Source organism: Marmota monax, unplaced genomic scaffold, assembly GCF_021218885.2.
Source record: "Marmota monax isolate L192 unplaced genomic scaffold, Marmota_monax_Labrador192_F-V1.1 WCK01_AAM20220418_F8-fsc00003, whole genome shotgun sequence".
NCBI classification, from domain to species: domain Eukaryota; kingdom Metazoa; phylum Chordata; class Mammalia; order Rodentia; family Sciuridae; genus Marmota; species Marmota monax.
This window is the reverse complement of record NW_026694084.1, coordinates 31,561,093-31,579,064: the sequence shown is the minus strand read 5'-3', so window position 1 is coordinate 31,579,064 and position 17,972 is coordinate 31,561,093. Positions and strand designations below refer to the sequence as shown.

Sequence of the window (17,972 nt, the reverse complement as noted above, 5' to 3'; positions counted from 1 at the left end):
CATATCTGGAAGGAATTATGTTCCCTGAGTTGAGTGTAACATATTAAAAGGTATTTGAAGTCATTTTCATTAAGCAATAGGACTGACCAACCCAAGGTCTTTTTATTGTGTTTGTGTATTTTTTATATCTATCTTGTCAATCAAGAAATTGTGGTTAATGTGAGTTAAAAAGCTCACATTAATACATTGAATCACATATTCTATTCCAATGAATTTATGCTAAGGAAAGTACTCTATAGCAAAGACACAATAGGGGCATGAAATAATTATTATAACATTATGTATTATGGTAATGTAGACACAAGCTGAAGTTCCTAAGTGGCTTACAAATTGTGGTATTCTTTGTGGTTTAGGAATAATAATCATGGGGAACCATGGAGATCATCACAAATATTTCCTTGCTGTCCTTGATGATACCTACCATGGAGCCTAGGATGGCCCTGGGGGAACACCAATGATACAGGCACAGAGAAGATTGTATCCAGGGGTATTTAAGTCAGCTACATGGTGGAGGGGATACACCTCACTTTCCCTTTGAGTCTGCTGTCTCCCCTGACAAGCTGAAGAAGGTCAGAAAAACCAAACAGGTGGGCATGCTTACATTCGTGAATTGAGCCTTGGAAAGTCATAATCATGGGTGGTGGAGTGCATATGATAGCCATGCCCCCTCCACCAAGGAGTTGGTTACCTTACCTTAAGAATATGATTCTCTTGGCTGCCTGAGATGCAGATGCCCAGCAGAGCTGAGCATCAGTTCAGCAATAGGGGCATGTTGATCTAAATCTCTCTGGAGTAGACTTCACGTAACAAAGTTCTGATCAGAGCTAGACACCAGCTGCTAGAACTTCCCATTTAGAACTTTAATTCAGCCTCACACTGGGAATTTGTCTAATTGTCTGGAGAACACTTCAGTAGATGGTACTTACCCTTACATTCTACATTGCATTGGTGAATGGAGAAGCTGAGAGTCATTTCAACCAGATTCAGCCTCAGCTCACTCCAGCTGGCAACAGAATAAAGAAGGGTTTGATAACTCTCGACCCTTGCTCTTTCTACAGGTTGCATAGCCTAAGAGAAAACATAAAAAAATTGCAGATTGACATAAGTAGTAAATACCCATTCTTGTCCACAGTTTCAACCACCTCAGTGGAGACAATTATTTCATTTTTCCCACTTAGCTTTATGAAAGTAAAGTTGAAGTACAATAAAATGCACATATTTGAAGTATGCAGTTTGCTCAGTTTTGACATGTATATAACTGGTACAATCAATATAAAAAGTATTTCCATTATGTTTCTTTTAAAATTTTAAATCATGCAGGCTGTGTTTCCTGATGGTTTTTAACATTAGAAATCAATCACCTTAAGACATATAGGACCCCACCCCCACATCTCAACTACTTCAAAATTAAATGGCACACTTACAACTATCTCACAGGTCAAAGAAGAAAGCACAAGAAAAGTAAGTAAACAGTACTTTTAACTAATTGATAATAAAAGTTTAAAATATCAGAATCTCTGGGATAAAACAGTACTCAGATGAACGTTTATAGTTTAAAGTACTTGTTAACAGAAAGAAGCTAGATAAACAATCAAATTATTTTCAAATTAGGTAGTTGGAAGGAAAAAGTAAGAGTAGGAGCAGAAATATGTGAAATAGAAAATAAATAATGTAGCGAAAAGGTGATAAAAATCAAACAATCTAATCAAGAAAAAAGCAAGAACACAAAAATTAATATTAATGGAAAGGGAACTATCAGATGCTGAAAATATATTAAAGCAATATTACAATCGTATGCCAACATATGTGATAGCTTACATAACATACTCTATATTAGAGAAGTAACCATGTGCTACTGAGAAGAAAGTGTATTCAGTCATTGATTGATGAAATACTCTATATATGTGTGTTAGGTCTAAATTATCCATTGTGCTTTTTTAGTTCTATACTTTCTTTATTTAGTTTGTGTTTGTAGGATCTTTCTAGTGGTGACAGAAAGAAGAGCCATGTTAAATTTACTCAGTTTTTCTGTGTTGTGGTCAATTTGATTCTTGAAATTGAGGTGAATTTTTTGTTTGTTTGTTTTGATGTACAGAGATACTCCATTGTTTGGGGCACAAATATTTATGATTGTTATGTTTTGTTGATATATAGTTCCATAAGTAGTATAAAATGGCCTTCTTTGTTCTTTCTGATTAACTTTGGCTTGAAGATAGAAAACCCTGCTTATTTATGAGATCTATATGGATGATATGTTTTTTCCTGATCTTTTAACCTTCAGTCTGCAGATGTCTTTGCCTCTGAAGGGAGTCTCTTGAAGACTACATATTGTTTGGTCTTGTTTTTTAATCCAATATGCCAGTCTATGGCGTTTGATTGATGAGTTTAGGCCATTTACATTCAATATTATTACTGAGAAATTATTTTTATTTCCTGTCATTTTGCTTTATTTCTGATTTTTACTTTGAATTATTTTCTCCTTTGACTATTCTTCTAGTGTAGTTCCTCCCTATCTTGTTTTCAAGATTATATATTTTGTATTCATTTCCTGAAACTCTGTCTTCCAAGTGATCTAGTTTGTTGGTGATGTTTTCCATTAAATTCTTAATTTGGGGGCTGGGGATGTGGCTCAAGTGGTAGCACGCTCGTCTGGCATGCATGCGGCCCGGGTTCGATCCTCAGCACCACATACAAATAAAGATGTTGTGTCTGCTGAAAAAACTAAAAAATAAATATTAAAAAAAAAATTCTTAATTTGGTTTATTGATTCCTTCATTTTGAGGATTTTTGCTATATTTTTTTCAGAATCTCTCTTTCTTGAAATAATCTTTTAATCTTTTTAAAAAATAAAAATTAGTATTTATTTTACTGCTGTATATTAATTGCTGCCTATATCACTGTTGTTTATTTATTCATTTTTGTGAAGTGCCAGGTATTTAGTGTGACTCTGGAAGTTTGCAGAATAGATGGTCTCTGATTCTGAGCTACACTTGAAACCCAGGTAAGAGATAAAATATGTTACTCTTCACATTATCATTAGATACCACTTAAACTTTAGATACCACTTAGGTTACAGTTCTCAAAATCATACTTTAACATAAATAATAGCAGAAGCAAAATCCCCAAGCCAAAAACTAGGTCCCAAGTAGAAACAGACAGGCTGTAGCTGAAGACCCACACATGGGCATCAGCTCTTACAGAAACACAGGGAGAAATAACACAAAGACTGTGAACACCACACCTAGGAGGAGCCTCAACAAAGGTCACTCCCATACCATCTCAGAACATGCAGATTTGTGAAGAGTAGCAGAGCAATCACAGAGGCTATCTCCCATATGCCCTGCTATCTATAACACAATTGCCTGGTCTACTAGAAAGATCTCACTCATACGAGACATACATTCAAAGTGGGATCTTCAAACTCTGACATAATACACACTGTGTACAAGTGCATTGGTCATCACTGAAGAAAAAGTTAGTCAGCTTTCCATCACTGTGACTAAAATACCTAAAAAGAACAACTTAGAAGAGGAAAACTTTACTTTAGATTCGTGATATCAGAGATCTCAGTTCATGGTCAGTAAACTCCATCACTTTGGGTCTGAGGTAAAACACAACATAATGGAAGGAGGTCCTGACAGAGGAAAGCTGTTCAACTCATGACAGATGGGAAATAGAGAGATTGAGGGGTCAATATACAAACACCAAAGACATGCCTCCAGTTCCCTGCTTCCTCCAGCTATATCCTACATGCCTACAGTAACCCCTCAGTTCAGTGGTCCCCACAATTATTAATTCATCAACTGACTTATTTCACTTATTAGGTTACAGTTCTCAAAATCATTTCACCTCTGAATATTTAAGCATTGTGTCACACATGAGTATTTTGGGGGGACACCTCATATTCAAATTAAAACAACCTACATGGAAATATATTCAACAATTCACATCAATTGATATCCAAGAACACATCATCTTCAGAAGTTTGTGCTTTAAAAATTCTTTACATAAAACTAGAAGGGAAATCCAACAAAATATTTTGGCAAATTTCAACATATAAATACAATAGAAATGAAAAAAAACAAGGTAACATGACACCTCCTAAGACTCATTATTTGCCAGCAATTGACTCCAAATATATTAAAGTGGATTAACTACCCAATAAATAATTTTTAAAAGATCAATTATTTAAAGAGAACACAAAAGAGCATCCATACACATTAGGGAAGACAGTATAGGATAATATGAGAAATTTAATAAAGATATAGAAATATTGAAACAGAAATCCTGGAAATAAAATGCATAATATATCAAGTTGAAAATCACACTAATAGAGTAACTTCGAGTAGAATACTAAATTTCAGAGCTTGAAGAAAAAGTGGATGAACTTGTACATTCAGATAGTATTAAAGAAAAAAAAAAACAAATTAGAATATCTAAGAACCCTGGGACGACATTAGGAGACCTAAATTCAGGCTCATAGGTACTGAGGGAAGAGCAGATACAGACTAATGATGCTGGTAACCTTCTCAATGAAATAGTGACAACTAATTTTCTGAACCTTGAGAATGAGATGGACTTCCAAACACTCCAATCATTTAGGGAAAAAACTCTCCATGACGAATTTTAGGTAAGATGCCCCCAATCCAGAACAATTTAAAAAATTTAAAAACTACAAGAGAAAAATGCTAGATCCAATCATATTAACAGAAGATTCATCAGTAGAAATCCCAAAGTTCATGAGAACTTTGATTGTATTTGAAGTTCTGTGAGAAAATAACTTTCAATCTAGATTCCTATATCAAGCAAAGCTATCTTTCAGAATCAAAGCAGTAATAGGAAATTTCCAAGATAAACATAAACTAAAGGAATTCATGACTATTAATTCAGCATTGCAGAAGATACTTACAGGAATCCCATACGCATAAGAAGATTTAACAACAACCATAAAAAGAAAAAAGACAGTGAAGAAGGAAAGAATAAATCTTACTAGAAGATCATATAAGCAAATGAGAATTAGAATTGAACCAAATATTAAAAACATATTAGAAAATGACAATATGTGATACATACCTATGGATAATAATACTGAATGTAAATGATCTCAATTCTCCATTGAATGCATAGACTAGCAAGTTTGATTTAAAAAAAAAAATAAGACTCTATATTGCCTGCCAGATAAACACCTCATTGGCAAAGACTCCACAGACTGAAAGTGAAAGGGTGTCAGATGATATTTACTGCAAATGGAGACCAAAAGAAGCAGAAATGATTACTCTGATGCCCAACAAAGCAGACTTCAAGACAAAATTAGTCATCAGAAGAGATGAAGTAAGTTACAACATACTGGTAAAGGTAACCATCCAACAATTGGATATAATAATGATGCAAATATTTATGCCTTTAACTTCAATGACCCTAATTACACAAAACAAGCACTACCTCACATAAAGGATCTGACAGAACCCAATATCTGATTTCAACATATCTTTCTCACTAAGAGATAAGTCACATAGACATAGAGTCAATGAATATATAACAGAGCTAAAACATACTATAGATCAAAGGGATTAATGAACATCTGATTATTTCATTCAACAACAGCTGAATACACTTTCTTTGTAGCTGTTCATGGAACTGTCTCCAAAATAAATCATATTTTGTATCATAAAGCAAGTCTATCTTGGCAAGCATAAAAAAGTTGAAATATTTCTTTGTATCTCATCAGAATACAATAGAATGAAATTAAAAAGCAATGTGAAGGAAAACTAGAGAAGTTTTACAAACAAATGCAGATTAAATAACATACTTTTGAATGCTTAGTGGGACACCAAAGAAGTCAGAGGAGAAATTTAAAAATTCTTAGAATTGTGAAAATATAAATACATCATACCAGTCTCTGGGACACTGCAAAGGTATTATAAAGAGGAAAGTTTATAACTATTACAACCTACATAAGTGGCTTTAAAAGATCCCAAATAAATATTCTAATGATGCATCTCAAGTCCTTAGAAAAACAAGAAAAAAAATTCCCAAAACCTGTAGAACAAAAGAAATAAAGATCTGTGCTTATATTCATGAAATAGAGAATTTTTAAAAATTAATGAAATAAAGAGTCGTTTTTTGAAATAATAAACATGGTTTGTAAAACTTTTGGTCAAACGAATCAAAATAATACTCAAGAGAGAACACCCCAATTAATAACATAAAAGATGAAAAGGAAGATATTACAACTTTAGTCCAAAGAATCATTTGAGACTATGTTTAAAATGTATGTCCCAATAGATTGGTAAAATTTCTAGAAACCTACAACCTACCAAAATTGAACCAAGAGAATATAGAAAAAACATAAACATACCAGTAATAAGCAATGATATTGAAGAAAAGTAAAAAGGCCTTACACTGAAGAAAAGCACAGAACCAGATGGATTCTGAATTCTGAATTTTACTGGATCTTTAAAGAAGAGCTAACATCAATGCTCCTAAAATTATTCCAGGGATCAGAAAGAAAGGTAATGCTTCCAAACACTTCCTACAAAGCTAGTAGCACTGCAATATCAAAACCAGATAACATCATTTTAATGGAAGAAAACTGCAAACCAAGATCCTTGATAAACCTACATGCAGAAATCCTCAATAAAATATTAGCAAACCAAATCAAATAACACATTAAAAAAGAGCAAACACCTGATCAGTTTGGTTTCATGACATGAATGCAAGGAGGATTCAACATATGCAGAACAACAGACATAATATAACACATGAGTAGAACTAGGGACAAAAATCACGCTATTCTCTCAAAAGATGCAGAAACAAGCTTTGACAAATTTCCACACTCATTTGTGATAAAATTACTGAGCAAACTAAGAATAGAAGAAACTTACCTCAATATTATGAAGACTATATATGACAAATCCAAAGACAACATAATATAGAATGGGGGAACACTGGAAGTATTTTCTATAAAATTAGAAACAAGACAAGGGTGTCTACTTTCACCACTCCTGTTCAATATAGAACTTAAAGACTTAACCAGAGCAATTAAGTAAGAACAGAAAATACAAGTAATTTAAATAGGAAAGGAAGAAGTGAAATTATTCCCGTTCTCAGGTAATATGATGCTAAACTCAGAACATTCTAAAAGTTCCACCAGAAGACTTCTGCACCTGATAAATCCAGCAAAGTAGGAGGATACAAAACTTATAAATATACATATATATGTGCATATGCCACAATGCCACCCACTATTCTGTGTAATTCATACACACCAACAATAAAAATTATAATCATGAAAATTGTGAAAGCATGAGAAAATGTTTGCAAGACAATACAAAGGGGAAAATAGGAAAACATACCAAAATATACACACTGGGGTTGCAATTATGTAAAATGGGATTAAATCTAAAAACTAAGATTCAAGTAAACCAGGATAGTAGCATGTCTAGAGTTACCTACTTAATGCTGTTGATTTATATTTAGGAAGAAAGTGAGAAAAAAAATGTTTAAAACCAGATTTTGGAGGAAAAGTAATTTTTCCCTCTATAAAATATGCCATATAGAGCAAAGTAAATGTTTCAGTATTAAGGAAAACAATGCATGGTCAGTGTAAAAGTCTCTTGATGACTGATGATGTTTAATTCTGTCACCACTATCTCTGTACTGCGACAGGAAAAGACTCATCCTGGTGTTCCAGAAATCAAAATACTTGGTACAAATGGTTAGTTCTCCAGACACCTGGTTGGAAATGAGGCATCTCAGCCCAAGTCTCCAGTAACCTCCGAGGAGAGTGAACTCACTCCAGCAAACGTCATGGCTAGAGCCCTGCACAGTTGGCCTGCTGGAGTCCTGCGGCATGCTCTCAGGAATGCAGTCATTCCCCAGGGGCAGCTAAGGCAGAGAGGCTCCCAAGATTAACCCCGGAGACAGCAGCATAGTGAGAAACAGGACTGGAGCATCCTAGGCTCCCACGTTGTTGTTTTTCTGGATGTTGAAGAAAACAAGAAAAACGTTTATTTCTGGTGTGATTTTTTTTCCTCACAGGTTTCAGGTATCAAGTGTCTGAGTGTCCCCAGTATTTCAGGTTGTGGAGATCACCTTGTCCTTTTTTTCTTCAAAAACAATCAACTCAAGACTTGAGAGTCCCTGTGGAAGTTGCCCCAAAGTTCTCCCCTTCCTAATATAACCCTTCCCCAGCCATTTCTGAGATTCTCAGGAGGAGAGTAAATTTTCAGGAATTACACTTCCAATCACCATTGTTCCCATTTTCTCTGATATTTTTTCTTCCTGCTCTTTTACTTCATTGTACTAGAACCCCTTTTTATCTTGTAGAAGTTAAGTTTTCTACTACTTCCAGAAGATTAACTGACATTTTGAAGCATGAAACATCCTGCAGGCCTTCACAACACATCACTTAACATTGGCTCTTAGAGGCTTCAGTTTCTCTGCTTCTGTCTCAGTGCAGTTTTGGGTATTTCCTTGGTGACTACCATTTCTTCTCAGTTGCAGCTTTCTGCAATCTTCATAGTACACATATAAAGCAAATTTTTTCATATCTGTGGTTGTACACAAATCAGAGTCATACCATTAGTATCTTCATACATATACTTAGGGTAATGATGTCCATCTCATTCCACTGTCTTTCCTACCCCCATGAACCCTCCCTTCTCCTTCCTCCCCTTTGCTCTATCTAGAGTTCATCTAATCCTCCCATGTCCCCCAACCCCCAACCACATTATGAATCAGCATCCTTAAATCAGAGAAAACATTTGGCATTTGTTTTTTGGGGATTGGCTAACTTCACTTAGCATTATCCTCCAACTCCATCCATTTACCTGCAAATGCCATGGTTTTATTCTGTTTTAATGCTGAATAATATTCCATTGTGTATATATGCCACATTTTCTTTATCTATTCATCTATCGAAGGGCATCTAGGTTGGTTCTACAGTTTAGCTATTGTGAATTGTGCTGCTATAAACATCGATGTGCTCTCTCTCTTTCTCTCTTTTTTTTCTATCTCCTTTTAGTTTCTACATTTCCTTTCCATATAGGGCCTTTTCAACCCACCTACTTGGATTCACTCCAAAAGTTGAAGTTCTCATGTCAATTTTACAGAACAATTTTGATTTTTTATTACCTCCAGCATCTCTAAGATCATTTCCTGAAGTCTCCTAAATATGTAATTGGCTGAGAATTTACCAGTCATCAAGTGTTGAAGATTTTTTTGTTTGATCATTTTCCCCAAATCCATTTCCTTTTGTATTTTATTATGGGTAGCAAGAAGAAACCAACAAGAACCTTTAGTGGTTTGCTTGGGAATTTCCTCGGAAGGACATACAGGTTCATTAGTTACAGCACCACTTTCCCCATGACTTCAGGACACAGTTCTGCTGAATATTCTGCTGCTGCAGAGTGACGTTCCCTCTTTCCTCCATTTTCCAATAACATTTCCTCCTAAGTCCCACCAACAGGGCCTCTGAACATTTGTATTTCTGCCCCTTGTCTGTACATGGCCAGCTGGTCTCTAAGATGGGATACAATTTTTCTCTCTTGCTCCTCGTTTGCTTCTGAGTCTGTACTAACAGGTTCATTAACACTCATATTTATACTAACAATCTGTTCAAGAGAATCTAGCCTATTTTTTTCCTTCATCACAGTACTCAAAACTTCCTGCCTCTGCTCATTGGCCAATTCTGAAACCATAGGTACATTTTTAGGAATTTGTTAAAGCAGCACCCAGCTTCTAGGTTTAAGAATCTGTATTAGGATTCTAGTGCTACTGCAAGAAATGAATGCAAACTTTGTGTTTTAAACTGACACAAAAGCATTATGTTATCAGTCTATGGGTTAGAAATCTGATATGGGTCTCACTGGGCTAAACATAAGTTGTTAAGCTGCTGAGAGCCCTGTTTCCTTCTGGAGCTCCTCCGAGAATCCCTTTATTTGCCTTTTCCAGTTTCTGCGATTGCTGGCAGCCTCCTCTTCTGAACCAGCAGTGCTTGGAGAGGGCTTTCTCATGCTGCATCACTTTGACACTGACTCTTGTGCTTATCTTTCATTTGTAAGGACTGCTGTGATTACACTGGGCACATGGGGGATAATAGAAGATAATATCACCAACTCCAGGTCAGCTGATTAATAATCAGTTTTAATTTCAAGCTCAACTTGAATTTACCTTTGCCTTTAATTCACTTGCCATGTAACAACATATCCACAGGTCCTGGGCATTAGAATATAGAAGCCATCATTTGGCTTACTATACTAACTGTTGCACAATTTCTAGCAAATTCTCAATGTCTAATAATAAATACTTGATAAATGTAAATTGAATACCTATGCATCTGAGGTTAAGCATTGCAAATGCGATAGAGAATTAAAAATATATGTATCTTGTCTTCATGAAGTTTACAGTCTAGCAAAAGATTTGGTCTAGCAAGGGATGGTAGAGCACATCTGAATACTAGCAACTAGAGAGGCTGAGGCAGGAGGATTGCAAGTTCAAGGCCAGCTTCAGCAACTACGCAAGACCCTGTCTCAAAAAGAGTGGGAGGATGTTTGGGGATGTAGCTTAGTGGTTAAATGCCACTGGGTTCAGTTCTCAATACACACACACACACACACACACACACATAATTTAAACACACTGAAGTTAAGCTTTTGGTGGCAAAACATTCAGAGAAGGTACATATTCTATGAAAGGTTGCTGAGAGGAACATTTGAAAAGGAGGAAATATCTGATCCACTTAAAGTATGAATTAGACAGAAAAGGAGGGCCAGATTTATGAAAGAGGAAATAAAAGAAAATTCGAGCTAAATAATTGGCAAAAGGGTACAAAAGTGGTGAAAAGAAATTCTGTCCAAGCCATCATTAGCAAGAGCCTTTAAATTGCATTAAATAATTTAGTCTATTTGGTACACAATGTGGACCACTTGCGTAGGTTTTAATCTTTGAAATCAGATGAACAGATTATCATTTCAGAATTGTCTCTTTAGATGTACACTAGGGAACCTATTGAAAATGCCTGTTATATGGAAAATAATTAAAATATGGGAAATTATTTATGAGTGTAAATTTAGAAATCCAATACAAAGTAACTTATAAGTGGAACTAAACAATAGTGAAGGTACTTCATGCCAAACCTTGTTGAATTGAACTTTAAATCAGAATCACATTTTTTGGGGGTGCGCAAAGCTTGTTTTAGAAAAGAACAGTTGAAAATCCATAAGGTCATTATCTGGGACTAGGAAAAGTGAATGAGGAGAAACACAATGAAGTTGAGTTGAGCAAGAAAGGCTTCAAGGAAAGACACTTCCCTCCTTCCTGGGTGTGCTGTTAACTGACAGGTTAATGACAGGCATCCTCTTCTGGGATTATCTAAGATGTAGGCAGGTGCTTTACCCAAGGTCATGCTCTGGCCTGAGACAGCCCACCTCCAATGACTAGTCCAGGCAGGGTGCATAGACACACACATTTTGCCCCTATTCGGGACAACCCAGCTTGGTCTTTTCAGCTCCAGAGTTCCCTATGTGTCTGGTGGGGTCTCCTGTGAAGCTGGTGTTGCTGTTCAGTCTCCCCCTCTGCTCAGCCCGGCTCCCTTTCCATCTCTTACAGAAGTGTGGATACGAGGGTGCTCCCTAGGAAACATTTGGCACACTAAATTAGGAAATAAGTATACAATGGTGAGATTCAACAAAGCCAAAAGGTGACTCACTAAAAGATCAAGAAAATGCAGAAATGCTTGCCAAATTTGGTTTAAAACTGAAAAGAGGTTATTTAAAAAATTAAGAATATAATGGGGCCATATATTAAGAGTAAACTTTGTATCAATGAATATGAATGCATTGATTAAAATAAGGAAGATTCTTATAGATTTAAAGTTTGCCAACTTTGACTCAAAAAGAAATTTAAAAACTTTATCATTTCTATAAAAATTAAAGAACTCAAACTGATAATTTACAATCTCATTACAACAAAAACACTGGGTCAGATGGTTTTCTGGATAAGTTTTATCAGATGTTCAAAGAATAAATAATTCTCATGTTAATTAAATTCCTCCAGGATATATAAAGGGAATGCTTCCAAACTCAATTTCTGAGACTAGAACAATCTTGATAACAAAACCTGGTAAAACTAAATACAAAATAAATACAATTACAAGCCAAATCACTTTTGAATTCAGATATAAAAGCTGAACAAAACACCAGCCTATCTAATCCAGTAGCATATCAAAATGAGAACATCTCATGACCCAATTCTGTACCTAAGGTAATCAAGATTGGTCTATCATTAAAAAAATCAGTGTAAATGATTTACCATGATAATAGATTAAAGGGAATAAATCCTATGATCTCAGCTGATACAGAATATCATTTGAAAATTTTCAACACCCATTCAAGACAAACTTCACAAACTACAAAAGAGAACATTCACAACTTAATAAAGGACATTTACTAAAATCCAACACAAACATCAGGTTAAGAATTGTTTTTTTAAAAAATCTATAAAAGACAATTATGTCTTAGGATGGTGGCCTGTGTTTTGGTGGCACTAGACAGAAAAAGATATAAAGCAATTATTATCTTGAAGCAGGATGCTATCTCATCACACACATTTTTGAGGAAGCACCTCACCTAGGGCTTTGCACATAAAAGAAAATGTCTCAAACATGCATATTGACCTATGGATAAAGAATGTCATGAGAATTGCCACCATTTCAGAGTAGTGTGTTTTGGAAATTCTAACAGTCTTCAGAAGATTCTTGCTTGAAGATATCCTCTGTTCTCAATCTATCCAAGAATGCACTATACCAATTATTGTGTTTTTTATATTCAGCTACCAAAAGATCTTCTTTGTCCTAAAACGTAAATTAAGAGTTTTTTCAGTATAAATTTGTAAATACATTTTTTAATTAGCACTCATAATAAAAGATTGCTCTAGCCATATAAATTTTCTTCTAGTGATTAACAAATATTGGGAACACATATAACCTTAAAGGACAATACAAGAAAGAGTAGGAAAATCACTTTTTAAGGCAGGAAGTTTCTAAGCTTTGACCCTGCATTGTTAAACAGGGACGTGACCTTGGATGAGATTCAAAATTTGGGGTCCCTATTTTCTACTGGGAAAAGTGCTACATGACTTACTCATTCATTCAACTTAAGAACTTATGTGTCAGACATTTTGTTCCTGTGCTTGTTACATAGGAGTTGGGGATAGGCAGTGATAGGCAATATGAAAGTGTATTTTGAGTCTCCACTTGCTGTACAGGGGTTCAGGGAAAGAGAGAATTCAATAGTCACTGATTTTCTAAATAAGTCTTGTTTCCTAGGTGCTGGCACAATGGTGGGTCCTCAAGGGTATTGGCAAGAATAGAGCTAAGTACTAAAGGCAACATCAGGATCTCACGCTTTCTTTGCAATACAGTAATACCTTGATTAGATAGGATGGTATTTTGTTTAGCTTTTTCAGCTCAATTCAAAAGTGGAGAGAAGGATGAATGCTAGTCTGCCAAAATTGTTCATATGACCTTGATGAAGTTACCCAACTGTCATCTGATGGGATCCTAAGATTGGACCAGAACAAACCCATGAGTGGAAGGAATTTATCTGGAATGTGAGGAGAAGAGAGGGGCAGAGGAAATTGAGCCAGAGAAAGGGCAAAGCAATGAAGAGTGTCTGCATGAGCCATCGTGCCAATGTGGGCCTCTGGCACTCAGTCCTTCTGGGGGTCATCTGAGTAAATATGTAAACTTATCTCAGATTTGTCCTGCCCAGAGACAGACCAGCCCAAATCCTTATCCTTTATTCTGTTCTCGCTGTGTGAGAGGTGTCCCTGTCCATTCTGGGCTTCCATGCCTGTGGACTGAGAAGTTCTTGACATGAGATATTGTGGGCTTCAGGTGACCTCAGCACTGGTCTTTGGGGATGTGGGACTGGAATCCACTGCATCTGCTATAGTAATTAATCTCATTCTTGACTTCCTGATTTGTAATACAAAATATAATTTGTACCATAGAGGGCAGTTGTGGGCATTTATTTTTTTTCCTATCCATTTTTTAAGAAGAAATGTTTTCTTTAAATGCTTTAGAGTAGGGGTGGAGACCAATGAAAATATGCAGCTGTTTGGTTCTCATAGCACATAAATCCTGTGACCTGGGAAGCAGGAGTCATAAACCTGCCTTGCCTTTATAATCCCCTTTGAGGAGGATCCAGGATTTTGATAGGGACCTGATGAAAGAGGCCAAGTAGAAAAGTTTGGGTTCACGGCAAATGTTTACTTAACTGACACTTCAAAAGCATTTACTGGAGAAAGAAGTTAGGTGAATCAACATCCCTCACCCATATCAGAATCATAGCCTGCGGCACTGAATTCTGTTGTGCCTTTGCTAACCCAGGGCCCACATGTTTGACATCTGCTTGAGAAGTTCCAGGGCTGCCTTTCTCATCCTGGTGTAGGAAGAGCCATATGAGGTGGCGTTAGTGAAAAGCAGTGGTTCTCAGACTGGAGAGTCCCATGGGATCACCTGGAAGGCTTTAGTAAAACACAGCTTGTTGGTTCCATCTGAGTTTCTGATTCAGTAAGTAGGAAATGGGACCCCAGAATTGACAACTCCATTATGAACTCAGGTGATGCAGATGTTGCTGATCTAGGAACCACATTTTGAGAACTAGTGGTTTTAGAGGAAGCTAGAACCTTATGAATGCATTAAAGGCATGGGTGGGAGTCACTATGTGCACCACTGAGGGTTGGGGAATGAACATAAGAGGGTCCAGATCCAGGCCAGCTTCTTTGTGGTCTTTGGAGATGTCACTGTTGGTTCATCCTCAAAATGTTTGCTTCTATTTACTTTCCATTCTGTACTTCCCCCCATTCTTAGCCCATCATAAACACACGAATCACCCTTTCTTCAAATCAGACTAGCCTTCCAAAACAGGTGTGTGCTTCCATAGAAAGGGTGAAAAAAGCTAGACTTTGCACAGAAGAAGATAAAGGACAAAAAGAGGAGGGGAAGAGAAGGAGAAAGGAAAGAGAAAGAATAGGCAATAAATGATGTTGTGGACATTTGGCCCAATGTCTATGCTGCCTGCATGTTTTCGTATACTTCAGAATGTTGAATCCTTGCAAATACTCTGCAAGACCTATTATCATCTCTACAAGGAAACTTAAATAGATCCCGAAACCTGCCCAAGTGTATGGATTCAAACCCAAAAGGCTTCAATTACAAATCTAGTAAAATTTCTACAGTTCTCTTTTTTTTTTTTTTCAGAGTGGAAATTAGAAGTTTATTAAAGGACAGCAGAAAAGACTTCTCCCGGAGTAAGAAGGGGACCTAAGAGATGGAATCCCTCTACAGTTCTCTATCCTCAGGAAAATTGTGTTGATATGGAGAGTTTACATGAAACTGGGAAGCAAAGTCATGAACCTTTTTCCTGAGTATCTGGATTTGAAGTTAGTCCAGGAGTGCTTTTAGATTGTGAAAAATTGTGCTGTAAATGGGTAATAATGAGTGTAATGCATTCCACTATTGTCATGTATGTAAAAATAAATTAATTAATTAAAAAAGATAATGCTAAGTCATCTTCTTATCTTTGTATCTGCCAATCTCCCTGCCTAAGAATAAGACCCACTCTATTCTACATAGAAGCCACTATATTGTGACTATCCCAGGATTAGTATTTCTTTTCTTTGGGGGCCCAGGGGTTTCAGGGATTTAATTCAGGGGTACTCAGCCACTGAGCCACACCCCAGCCCTATTTTGTATTTTATTTAGAGACAAAGTCTCTCTGAGTTGCTTAGGGCCTCACTTTTGCTGAGGCTGACTTTGTACTCACAATCCTCCTGCTTCAGCCTTCTGAGCCACTAGGATTACAGACGTGCACCACCATGCCTGGCCAGGAATAGTAGTTCTGATCCTGGAAGTGACTCCTTGATACATAGTTTTTTAGAATGATAAGGATTAGCCCAGGGAGGTGGACTTAGGGCCACAGGCTTGATTAAAGGAGAAGTCTGTGAGGACCTCACTGTCCGCATGGGGCCATGACAGGGCCCAACAACTGGATGGTGTTCAATAGCGAGAAATCCTTCAGTATCCCAGTAGAAAGTGCTGATTGAATGGCAAAATCATTGGTGATTTTAGGATAGTTGGTACTTTTTTTCAATTTTCCAAATCTACAAAAATGCTTCTAAATTTATCCATTTCAGTATGGCAATAATTGCCATTATTAAATTTAACCTGAAAATATGTAGGGTTTAAAAGAATGAGAGGTACAAGAAAGATAGCTTTCACTGAAAGATAAGGATGATTCCTATGGTTGAATTATTATCCAGATACCAGTGGTCTTGCCCAGGTATCCTGATACCTCTTGGGTGGTATTACATCTGATGATTCTGGACAAACATTTAGAGAACATATTGTGGGGAAACAGGCAGTGGGGATGGTTAAGTGCTGGGTTCTCTCTAGGCAGAGTGGTTGAAAGATTAGGATCTGGGACAAGATGGAAGTCCAGTGAAGGATCTGTCGCAATGATTTGGAGTACTTAAGTAATTTAGATTCAGCAGCATCCTGCTTAACACAGAGAATAGACATCTGTCCACCATTGCATGGGTTCGAAAGGAAACCAGACTGAAGCAAGAAAAGGCCTCTCTGAACTTATAGATAGACACAGACCACAGAAGTGTAACTTTTCAGGATCAAGATGCTTTTTCTAAATACAAACCAAAACCAACTTTGAAAAATAAATCATGAATGTATTCAAATATATAGTTCCTGACTTGGGCCAAAAGGGAAATAACAGGGCATAGAAGGAAACAGGAAGAGGTAGGATCAACAATGTCATTTGTTTGAAGCTTATTTGCAAAGAGAAAAAGAGATTTGACTATGAAGTCCCTCACACTCATGAGATAGAACACCGACCTTATAAAATTGCATAATCTGAGCTTGCTCTGCTAAAATTTTTGTCTGTACCCACATCATGACTTATTAAAATTATCTTAGAAGATGTAGAATACTGTGCACTGATAGGAGAGTGATGTTTAATGAAGAGCTTAAAACAATCCAGCACTTCCTCAATGAAAGAATTTAAACATTGAAATCAACTTGTGCATAAAAGGAATTTGTCATTTGAAGCCTTGTCTCCTCTTTCCTAGGAAGCATTCTGGATGAAAATTTGTCATCTGAGATCTTATGAGTGTGTGTGTGTGTGTGTGTGCGTGTCACACCTACGTGTGTGGGCATGGGAGTGCGCTTCTGCATGAACTAGCAGGTAGGGCAAAAAGAAAAAAAAAGTTTTAAAAGCTGAAGCTTAAGAAGCTCAAAGAGGCACCAACCAGGAACCCCAATCACGTTATAAGAAAGGAACTATGAAAGGGTACAGAGCCCCACACCTCAAACCTCAAACCTAGGGAATGGAGAAGAAAGAGAACTACAGCTCAGTGTGTAGTGACGGGCTGTGGAAGCAGGGACACCTTAGTCCCTGTCTGTGTCACTTACAGGTCATATTGACTGAGGGAAAGGAGTGCATTCCTTTTCTTATTTTATTGGTAAAAATAAGAAGATAGTGCCTACAGTGTGCAGTTACTGTGAGATAGAACTGAGATGGTACATGTAGAATAGTTTGCACAATTCTTGGCATCTAAGTGTCTAATAAATGCAGGCTAGGGTTATTAGTGGAGTAAACGTATATATTTCTAGGCAAATGAAAACTAAATCCATTCTGTGAACTTCAAGTGACACTCAGTATATAAGCTACATCGGCCTGTGCTAAAAGACTCTATCTGTATACTGTCAATGTAAGGTTTAAATGAAATCATTCACTCTCACTCACACACACACACACACACACACACACACACTTGCATGACCATCATGTGACACAATTGTCTTATCATGTCACAAAGATGTAAGTCACAAAATGAAAAATAATGAATGGATAAAAAACACCAAAAAAAATGTCCAGAGAAAATAAAATTGAATA

The 17,972-nt window shown here is 36.6% G+C and overlaps 1 long non-coding RNA gene across 2 annotated transcripts in view; it reads left to right on the top strand.

The window, feature by feature from the left end:
• LOC124106794 (uncharacterized) overlaps nt 1–15,525 on the top strand; it is a 105,507-nt gene extending 89,982 nt beyond the window's left edge. For both annotated transcript variants that reach the window (XR_006856162.2, XR_009228687.1), the window contains exon 3: nt 15,266–15,525. This is a non-coding gene — a long non-coding RNA (uncharacterized LOC124106794). The remainder of the gene's footprint in view (nt 1–15,265) is intronic.
• Nucleotides 15,526–17,972: the final 2,447 nt, after the last annotated feature.